The sequence below is a fragment of the Belonocnema kinseyi genome, chromosome 6 (assembly GCF_010883055.1).
Source record: "Belonocnema kinseyi isolate 2016_QV_RU_SX_M_011 chromosome 6, B_treatae_v1, whole genome shotgun sequence".
NCBI classification, from domain to species: Eukaryota; Metazoa; Arthropoda; class Insecta; order Hymenoptera; family Cynipidae; genus Belonocnema; species Belonocnema kinseyi.
Genome location: NC_046662.1, coordinates 128,650,925 through 128,661,542, shown reverse-complemented (window position 1 = coordinate 128,661,542; position 10,618 = coordinate 128,650,925). Strand labels below are relative to the sequence as shown.

General features: G+C 35.9%; 1 protein-coding gene and 1 long non-coding RNA gene across 5 annotated transcripts in view; both read left to right on the top strand.

The window, feature by feature from the left end:
* LOC117174083 overlaps positions 1-3,019 on the top strand; it is a 5,211-nt gene extending 2,192 nt beyond the window's left edge. The window contains exons 3-4 of the long non-coding RNA XR_004467256.1: positions 2,231-2,422; positions 2,754-3,019. This is a non-coding gene — a long non-coding RNA (uncharacterized LOC117174083). The remainder of the gene's footprint in view (positions 1-2,230; positions 2,423-2,753) is intronic.
* LOC117174080 (pantothenate kinase 3) overlaps positions 1-10,618 on the top strand; it is a 267,760-nt gene that overhangs the window by 111,193 nt on the left and 145,949 nt on the right. The gene's annotated exons all lie outside the window — the stretch shown is intronic.

The window sequence follows — 10,618 nt, the reverse complement described above, 5'->3', positions numbered from 1 at the left end:
ACATTATTGCCACTATCTCTAGCACTACGCCATTCCGACGGGTACTTGTGCGGCAAACCTGCAGATCGAAAGTACATGGTCACTCATGTATTTTACATGGACTATCTTAATATCTATGCTAAAAACAAAGAGCAACTGCATCTAGCTCTGGGGATTGTCGAACGATATACTAAGGAAATTGGAATGGAATATACATACCTGGGCGTGCCACAGAGCCGCATTCAGGATGTGACATCTATAAAGGATACTCTCCGAAGCAGATACAAACGTCTCATCCGGCAGATTTGGTCTTCCGAACTGTCGGCGAGGAACAAAGTATCTGCAACGAACATGCTTGCCGTCCCGGTAGTACTCTATTCATTTGGAGTAGTTCCATTTACGAAGAACGAGCTCAGATCCCTTGATATCGGACAAGAAAGGTTATGCACATGAACAAAAGCATGCATCTTAAGTCTTCCGTTCCGCGACTTTACATCTCACGCCGTCAAGGGGGTCGCGATATACTGAGTCTTGAATGTCTTCACGAAAGGATTATTCTGGGTACAGCACATATAGTTGCAAATGGAAGTGACCCTCTTCTTAAAATGGTCAGAAATTACGAAAAAGAGGGCAAAGGAGCGTTTCTGTACAAAGCAGCGGAGGAGGCTGCTGAAGCACTCGGACTTGACTTCAGTATTAGGGGTGAGCAAAATGCATGAAATCTTATCTATCTCGAGTACTCACTCCTGAAAGCCCGGATTAAGAAAGCACAAGAGAAAAACTTTCGTGAACAGCTCCTCGATAAGAGGACGCACGGTATCTTCCACAGAAATGTGAAGGATCAGTCAATGTCTTGTGAGGTAACGGTTGCTTTCCTTAAATCGCCCGGATTGAAGTCGGGTACGGAGGGTTTCATTTTTGCATGCCAAGACGGTGTTGTTTCCACCTTAACGTATCGTCGCCACATTTTGAGCCAAGACATTCCCGATGATAGCTGCAGGGCGTGCCATGCACACCCCGAGCATTTAGCTCACATACTATCTAATTGTCCAACTCATGCGGGAACGACCTACATTCGAAGGCACAATGCGGCACTAAGAGTGCTTTATTACTATATCTGTCACTCCTACGACATTAACCTTAATATCTCTCCTCTAAATGCTCTTAGGGAAATTGAGTCAATTGTCGAGAATGGGAAGTGCCGCATATACTGGAACTTTATATTCTCGACAATTGTTTCTGTTGCTCACTCGAGGCCTGACATGGTTCTTCTTGACTTCTAGAAGCGAACCATGTTCGTTATCGAATTTTCGGCACCAGCTGACAAAAACATCATAACCAAGGAGAATGAAAAGAAAGAGAGGTATCGGGACCTTATAAGGGAGTTGCAACGATTGTACCCGGAATATTCTGTTAAATTGATCGTTCTTATCATCGGCGCTCCTGGAGGTGCCAAGCTTTCACTTGCTAATGGCCTAAAAAGCATCCCTGTATGTCGACAATATGCTAGAACACTTGCGGGAAAAATGCAGAAGGCGGTTGTCCTTGGGTCGCTCCGTGTTCTTAGGGTGCACGAGGCTTTTGCTGGATCGTCCTATTGATTCCTTAACAGACTGTAACCACCTATCTCGCGGTCGGGAGACGTGGTTGTGGCGAAAATTTTACCGCGATTTCGCTGGAAGAGGGTGCAATTTTCCAGATTAGCACCCGCTCCCGGCGAAATTCTGCGGTTGTCCTTATGACAAATTTTTTAATTATATATATTACTATAAAATTATTAATATTTTAATTAAATACACAAAATATTTTTATATGAATTAATTTAGTAAACTTTTTAAGAAAATCTACATTGAAGGCGCATTTGCAAAATTTCAGCCAAACACACAATGGAACACTGGAACAGTCGATTTTGAATTGACAATTAAAAATAGCACAAGAGTTAGGTGTATTCCATTAAAATATGATAAAACATCTATCAAACGAGAAGCATCTTTCATCAATATGAAGGATATTGGAAATTCAAACGGATTTATTACTAAGCATTAAATTACATACCATACATACATACATACATACATACATACATGCATGCATGCATGCACAAACACACACACACACAATTCTTTTTAATTAATCATTCATATAATACTCAAATCATACACTTTCAATTATTTAATACATAAATATCACATCAAAATACTCAGTATACATGTTGATTGATAATTTATACATTAAAAATTATTATTCATAGAAACTTAAGGATACGTAAGAATAAAAATTGAAATAGTTGAGAAGTATAAAAAAGATGCAGAAGAATATGCTTTAGGATCTATCACAGATGGTGAATACACATTGGAGATAAGAGTACAAAATATCTCACAATTTCCAAAATACAAAAAGGAAACACTTATAGAAGTACAAGGTTATATTAAAACATGCGGAGGTATTTTCATTAATTTTTCACTTTCTTACATACATTTATCATATTTGGTATTTTTATTTTCAAATTGAAATATTCTGTTTCATCACTCATCCATTCTTTTTTATGGCATTTGAGCAACAAAATTATCGATAATGAACTATAATCAGAACATCATAACGAAAAATTACCTTATACCCATACAAACTTTTGATAAGATTATATGATAAAAAATGTATTAACTCAATACATCCTTTTAGATATTATCTAATTATGCATATAGAATATTATACAATAATTACACTAAAATGCCTTCTTAAGATAATTAATATTGATGTTCATAATTCATTTATAGGTAACAGAATTTACTTATCAATTCCAACAAAAGACAACATTAAACACATTTACAACGTACCTAAAATGGAAAAACAACAGCTGCTAAGAGGAAACAAGACAATTGAAAAACGAAAAATTGAGGATGAAAAAAATTATGAGCAAAGCCCATCGAAATTGAAAAAAATTATATAATATTTTAGTCTTAAGAGTCATTACAAGCATAACGAAATTATGCTAAAATTAAGAAATTTTTATTTTAGATAAGGACAATATACATTTCCTAATAGAATTACCTGCATTTCTATGAATTTTAAATAATTATTTACAACTTCATAAATTTAAAAACATTTTTTTAACTACTATAATTAATGCTTTCAAGATGATTCATTATAATAAATGAGTTATTTGGGGTTTCAAACGTGTATTCAATCGTGTGTCCAATTCATAGATTGACAAACAATTAAAACACGAAAAAAATTATTTATTATTTTTTTTTATACTTACATAATTTTCCAAAAATTGTACATATTCAAATTGTACAATCTAATAAAAAGACATTTTTATTTTAAAAAATATACCTGTATATTTTTTAAAATAATCACAGTTTTTTTATTCTACACAAATAATTAGATTTTACATAAAATATATACAGTCCCTATTTAAATTGAAAATCCTATAACTATTTCATAATCATTTATGTTAAAGTAAGGCACACATTTATTATAGATAAATTACATATTATTTGCATATTATTATTAACTTGTTTAATTCAAAATTTATGCTCTCCGTACTCATATCAGTAGAAAAATGAAATTTTAGATAAATGCCCATATGGAAATTTCTTTGATTGGTCGAGTTAGATTTTTCAATGCATCTATTGAAATACACTTCTTCGATTAATTATTATATATTCTTTTTTATTTGGGATTTCATAGCCTTTGAATAAGCTTAAACTGGCATATCATAGAAAAGTTAATACAAAATGCATGGAAAACATTTTATACAAGCTATAACGTATTCAAGATAATAATTTTCATTATAAGCTAATAACTCATTTCATTATTATTCTGAAAAAAAAATATTCCACAATTACAAAATAAATAAATGACGGGATTCAAAAAGTATATTCCATTAATATAATATATATTAATAATCGTTTCATTATTTACACATTCATTGTATTTTTACATATTTAATATGTTAAATATTATTCAAATATCTAAAAAAATAAAGTCATTGAAAGCAAAAAACAATGGTTTTTCTGAAATTATTCCCATTTATAAGATTATTCATTAATCAAATTTAAACATTCATAGAATACAAATTCAAATAGGCGCGCTCTTCAAGCGCGCGCATGACGATCTAATTACCTAAACTTTAAGAAGGCATACACAATTTACAATATTTTTGCAATATCTAATGTAAAAATCTACAAATTGGCTTTATCATGTGCTCATTTTATACAGAATTTTGAATTTTGAGAGCATTTAACAATTTAATGAGAAAAATTTTAGCTCTGTCATAAATAAAATTTAGTCCCGGAACCAGGGACAATTTTTGTTTATCATTTCCTTCCACCTAATACTTTGAGGAAGGCTTCAGATGGGTGTTTAGTAAGCATAGTTAGCGTCAGCTGCGGCACTTTGGGTGGTGAATTAAATGCGGTTGCATGGAGAATTATAATAGGTTCTGGCTTTCTAGAGAGAAGAGAATGTGTGAATTGTGCGGGAAGGGGAATGCAAAAGTTGTAACGTACCATTACATAGTGCGCACGTGCACGTGAACACCGGGCTAACGTGACCCGCTCCCTTCCACTTACCGCCAGTCAGTGCGCCGGGTGCAGTGAACCGAGTAGCTTCGGGGATCTCTCACCAGGTGCAGCTCCTCTGGTCGTTCTACACTCCCAGTAGACTACCAGACAGCCCTCCCCAACTCCTAACACCATCCCATCCTCTCCTCGAAACCAACTGGAGTACGTAATGTTGTAAATTGTTTTTAAAACTTTTATTTACTTTTGCACTGTATTTCAAAACGAACTTTAAATGAATTTAAAGTATTTTAATAATTGTATAAAAGAATCGTACAATAATTATAAATTTTTTTTTAATACTGAATTATGCGAATGATTTATTTAGATTAATTTTTTTATCATTATCTCCCTACAATTTATTAAATATATTTTACAGAAATAGAATTTGCACAGTGAAATCATGATTTCAGTTTGGTTTGAAAAATAGAGCCAAGTACCAATAACGAGCCAAGTCATTTTACTTCTGAACTAACAGATGAATTTTGATCTAAAATGATACACATTGAACTGTAATATTTGAACTTGGCACAGTTGTAGTATATACCCCTAGCTTACTTTTAAGAAGTTGCCCACCTAACAGGGGTAGGTCCAACAAACTTAAAAAATCGTCCGTTTCGGTGGCTTCCAGGGGCCGGGATCGGTCCCCCACTTGAGATTTAGTAGTTTAAGGCATGTGACGACCATGCCGATGGGTTTTGCAAGCGTTTTTGCCTACCCTTCAGGGGCATAAACAGAAAATACTAGAATAACAGTGTTTCATTATGTTAAAACGTCCTGCACAACTGGTATACATACGGGATTTTTTTATGAGACCTCACACTACTTCACATCTGCCTTAAGAAGACTTATATTTTGCCTCTAAGGTTGTTACTGGTTGGTAAACAACTATTTAGAAAGGGTCTATTCATTAACACTCAGTCGGGTTATCAAAGATAGTTTAATTTTAGATGAATATTAATTTATTTATATAGTTAAAGAGAAAATAATACCATAAATTTACAAAAAACAAAAATCAAATTAAATTGTTTGAATATAGAAGAAACATGATATGTCAATAGTGCTTTGGCACTAGGAACTAGCACTAATAAATTACTTTTGGCACGCAATGGTATAAAATTCATAGCATGTAACTTTTACTTTCGAGCAATTTCAGTTACCCGAACACTTTTTCTTGCATTTGCATGAAAAAGTGGTGGGTTTGCAGGCTTTTTGCGCTATAGGCTTATATCTATAGTGAATAGTCCATTCTTCAAGGTATAATTTCCAACCACATGCAGAAGAATTGGGCAAGTCTATCTCTGCATGGAGCATCTGTCTGGCCTTCAGTCCCTCGTAGGCTGCTCGTCTTATCTGCAGTTCTAGCGAGTCTTCAGTTGGCGGGGTGCACTCCAGGGTTTTCTCTTTTGTAAACAGTGCTCGGCAGCACTTGGTGAGACTTCATACTGCTTTGAACTGAAATATATGAATTATTGCATTCCATTGTTCTACTCCTATTGAAAGTATATTATGATTGTAGCTACTTTCGGATCATACAAAACCATGGTAAAGGACTCCATTCCCGGTTTGGCTGCCTCAACTTCAAACTTCATTAGACGATTCAGGGAGGAAATGACTTCAGGATGAAAATGCAAGGAGTGCCAAGCTGACTTCTGGCCGATCTTATAGATCTTATATTTTAATTTCAAAGCAGTATGAAAGCCTCACCATTATCGCCGAGCTCTGTTTACAAAAGAGAAGCCCCTAGAGTGCACCCCGCCAACTAAGACTCGCTGGAACTTCAGATAAGACGAGCAGCCTACGTGGGACTGAAGGCCAGCCAGATGCTCCATGCAGTGATAGACTTGCCCAATTCTTCTGCATGTGGTTGGCAATTATACCTAGAAGGATGGTCCATTCACTGTAGATCTAGACCTGCAACGCAAGAATCCTGAATAACCACCACTATTTCATGCAAATGCAAGAAAAAGTGTTCGGGTAACTGAAATTGCTGGAACGCAAAAGTTTCATGCTCTGAATTTTATATCATTGCATGCCAAAAAGAATTTTATTAGTTTTTAAACTGGATGGTTTCCTCGTGTCTGTCAATGTCACCAGGATAGACCAATTTCTCATGTAGAAAGACTAAGCGGCGTTTCGGCTTCGGGTATCTCGAGTGCGTATTCCTTTGTATGGCTAGCTGGCGCCTAAAGTGCTCGTTCGAATGCTGAGGCGGCGCTCTCCGCGTAACTGGCGTAAGTAATTCCAGCACAGGACACGGGATGGTCTTTTCTGGTGAAGAAGGTTCCTTTTCGATGGGAGGTGGAACTTCCTCGTTTCTTGTTGCCGTGTGGTACCCCAACGTATGAAGCCCTTGGTGCTTAGCTTCGAAGCGAGCAATGGCGCGGGCGCGCTTCTGCCGAGGATTGAGCCCCATGTGATGGTCCGTGTTGGTTACTGTGCTGAGTTCATCGAGTCGAATCTCCTTCGGTTGGTTCCTGATCAGGGACCTAGAAACGGTCAAAGATCGTAGTGCGTACAACGGTGGGTACGGAACCCGTACGAATCTTCCTTGCTAAGTGCTCAGCAAGAGTGACACCCTGGATGGGGCATTACGAGCAGATTACCTCGTAAGTAGGCTTCGGATCGAGGATAGGCATGGTCCAAGATCGTATTGCGTTCAAAGGTTGGTACGAAACCCGTACGAAGCTTCCTTGCTTAGTGCTCAGCAAGAATGACACTCATTCCCGGTCTTTTCCCGGTTTCCCAGTAAAGTCTCCTTCCTGCATATGATTATTAAAAAATAAATTCAAGCACTGTAACTGAAGGTGATGCTTTCCATTTAAAACTTTAAGTTTCAAATTAGAAGCTTTCATTCTAAAAGTGAGAAAGTTTGGAAGATTATGCTATTTGAGTTCTTTAATACACTCAAAAATAATATAATAATGAACTGGAACTTTAATTATCATTACCAAAATGAATAATTCTACTGTGCGAATTCTATTTCTGTAAAATATATTTAATAAATTGTGCAGAGAGGAAAGGAATTGAAAATTAATCTAAATAAATTATTAGCATGATTCATTGTTAAAAAAAAAGTATTTAAACCATTTTATGATTTTTATCGCGCACTGCGTGATAAAAATGCCCGTCAGCGTGCTGTATGTGAGTGGAAAACCCGTCAGCTAGCGTATTATATATTGGTGAGCGTCGCTCACGAGACATTTTACTACCTCAGCCGATGGTTTTTCCACCCACGTACAGCCAGCTGACAATGATTTTTATTTGAAAAAAGCATGTTAATAATCATCTGACGAATTTTTAAGCGGAAGGAAATAATTGCACTAATTTGTTTTTACATGTTACCATGAACAGCTGACACATTTTCCACCTACATAGAGACAGTTGATGGTTTCTTTTCGTTTATATATTATATTAACTATTATCTTACAAAGTTTCAAGCGGAAGGAACGCATCATCTTTAAGTAGTAGTCAATAGGCGTTACAGGGCCTATATGTTTTTTTAAACTTCTTACCGTTGCAAAAAAAAAACTATTGCGATTGCTCCGTGCCCTTCTAATGGGAATTTTAACGTAGCATCCGAATTTTAACAATTTAAAATTTGATCTTGCTGGTTTTTTGAGTTTTTGTTGCATGATATGGAAGGGATACTACCCTGCCGGAAAAAAGGAAAGAATCGGAAAGGCTACTTCGAAAATATTCAGAAAGGTTTCGGAAAGAGAATCGGAAAGGGCTATGTGAACTTTGCTTCCTTTGACTTCTTTCCGATTTCTTTCCAATTTCTTTACGAGCAGTGCAGAGTGTCCCTCCAGTTAGCCTCTCTTTCATCATCTTTATGTAATTATTTATTGAATATATATATATATATATATATTTATTTATTTATTTATTTATATAATTAATAGATCATATCTTTCACATTTCATATTTATTCAGAAAGAAACCGGAACGAACAAAAACAGTGGGACACAGGAGAAAAATCGGAAAGAATCGGAATAAACTATTGGGACACTGTGTCATTTATTCGTTCCGCTATGCTAGGATGACGCTAAGTATGCTTATAATACACCTATCTGAAGCATTCCCCAAGTATTAGGCGGCAGGAATTTGGTCAAAAAAACTGTAGCTGGCTTCCGGACTATAATCAGTCATGCAAAATGAGCTGTACTCGCACTTTTTTCTGCTATTAAATTATAATTATAAGTAATAATGTACGATACATAGCAGAAAAATACTCATGTAATAATATAATATTTTAAATTATATATATATTAGGGTGGGTCAATTTGCAGGGGCCCGAAAAAGTGGATGTTGCGTACCCCCTCACGGTGTTCTTTGGATCATTTTAAGAATTTTGCCCAAAAAACCATACCTGTAAAATTAATATTGAGCCTCCCAATTTTTTAAGGTTGCTTTTTTCCAAAAAGTGACTCAGATGTTGCATGAAAAAGACAAAAACAAATTTTTTTCTCTTGCAAAATGTGTAGCCAGGGGTTTTTGGGATCGATGAGTCCATTTTTGATATTCATTTTTATTTTTGAGTGGCGCCAGAGGGTGCTACCGTACATTTTTTTTTTTTTGATTTTATTGCCTTTTTTGAGGAATGTCGACGAAATTCTTGCGATAATCGACGAATATTTAACGTTCTCATAATGGAATCGCAAACTTTAAAAAGCCCAAAATGATCAGGGTTGAAAATTAGGTGGGTACCCATGCACAAGCTATATCGATAATAGCAGAAACGGAAAGACTAGTTTTAGAAAAAAAACTCGAGAACGAGTTATTTTTTAATGTCTTTCTTTCAGGTCTAGAGAATTTTTCAGGGCTTTTTAATGTCACCGACATAACTCCTGCTCGATCCTGTTCTAAAACTCGTTTGGACACGCTAGCCAGTAATTGAACGCGTCTTTCGGTTCCGCGGAAAAACACGTTCGCGCGTTTTCAAGCACGCGTGACAGCGCACATGCGCTGCTAAGTATACACCCATAGCACAGATTATATGAATATGATTGACATGAATGATGATTCAATCATATTCGAACCACCATTCACTCTAAACATTCCTTATGAACATCTAGAACAATATCTAGAAAACAATGGTCCACCGCTGCCTGATTCGAAAATTCCATCGCATATACAAGGGACGGAAAGACACGTTCAATTGCTGACTAGCGTGTCCAAACGAGTTTTAGAACAGGATTGAGAAGAAGTTATGTCAGAGAAATTAGAAATCCGTGAAAAATTCAGTAGACTTGAAAGCAAGAAAGACTTTAAAAAATAACTTCTTCTAGATTTTTTTCTACAAGTCGTATTTCCGTTTCTGCTATTACTGAATTCAATTGCATTTTTTCATTTAAATTTCATATGTTTTTATCTCTCAATTTTAATTTTTGATGAAAAAAATAAAGTAAAATAATGAAAAAATATGCTTTGTTCATTTAGCTAATAAACAAAGAAAAATAGAATGTTTGGTCTTAAATTGAATACAATCGATAAAGTCGTACATGGGTACCCCCTAATTTTTTAACGCTGATAATTTCGGGCTATTTAAAATTTGTGATTGCATTATGAGAAAGTATAATATTCTTTCATTTTCGCAACAATGTCGTAAATTTTCCCCCATAAAAGGCGATAGAATCCAAATAATGTAATTTTAGAGGTATGATTCCTTGGGCAAACATTCCTAAATTGACCAAAGGAACACCGTGAGGGAATACGCAAAAAGGCAAGAAAGTTTATATATATATATATATAATTAAAAATTTGTCATAAGGACAATCGCAGGATTTCGCCGAGAGCGAGTGCTAATCTGAAAAGTTGCACCCGCTTCCAGCGAAATCGCGGTAAAATTTCAGCCACAACCACGTCTCACAACCGTGAGATAGGTGGTTACAGTCTGTAAAGGAATCAATACGACGACCCAGCAAAAGCCTCGTGCACCCTAAGTACACGGAGTGACCCAAGGACAACCGCCGTCTGCATTTTTCCCGCAAGTGTTCTAGCATATTGTTGACATGCAGGGATGCTTTTTAGGCCATTAGCAAGTGAAAGCTTGGCACCTCCAAGAGCGCCGATGA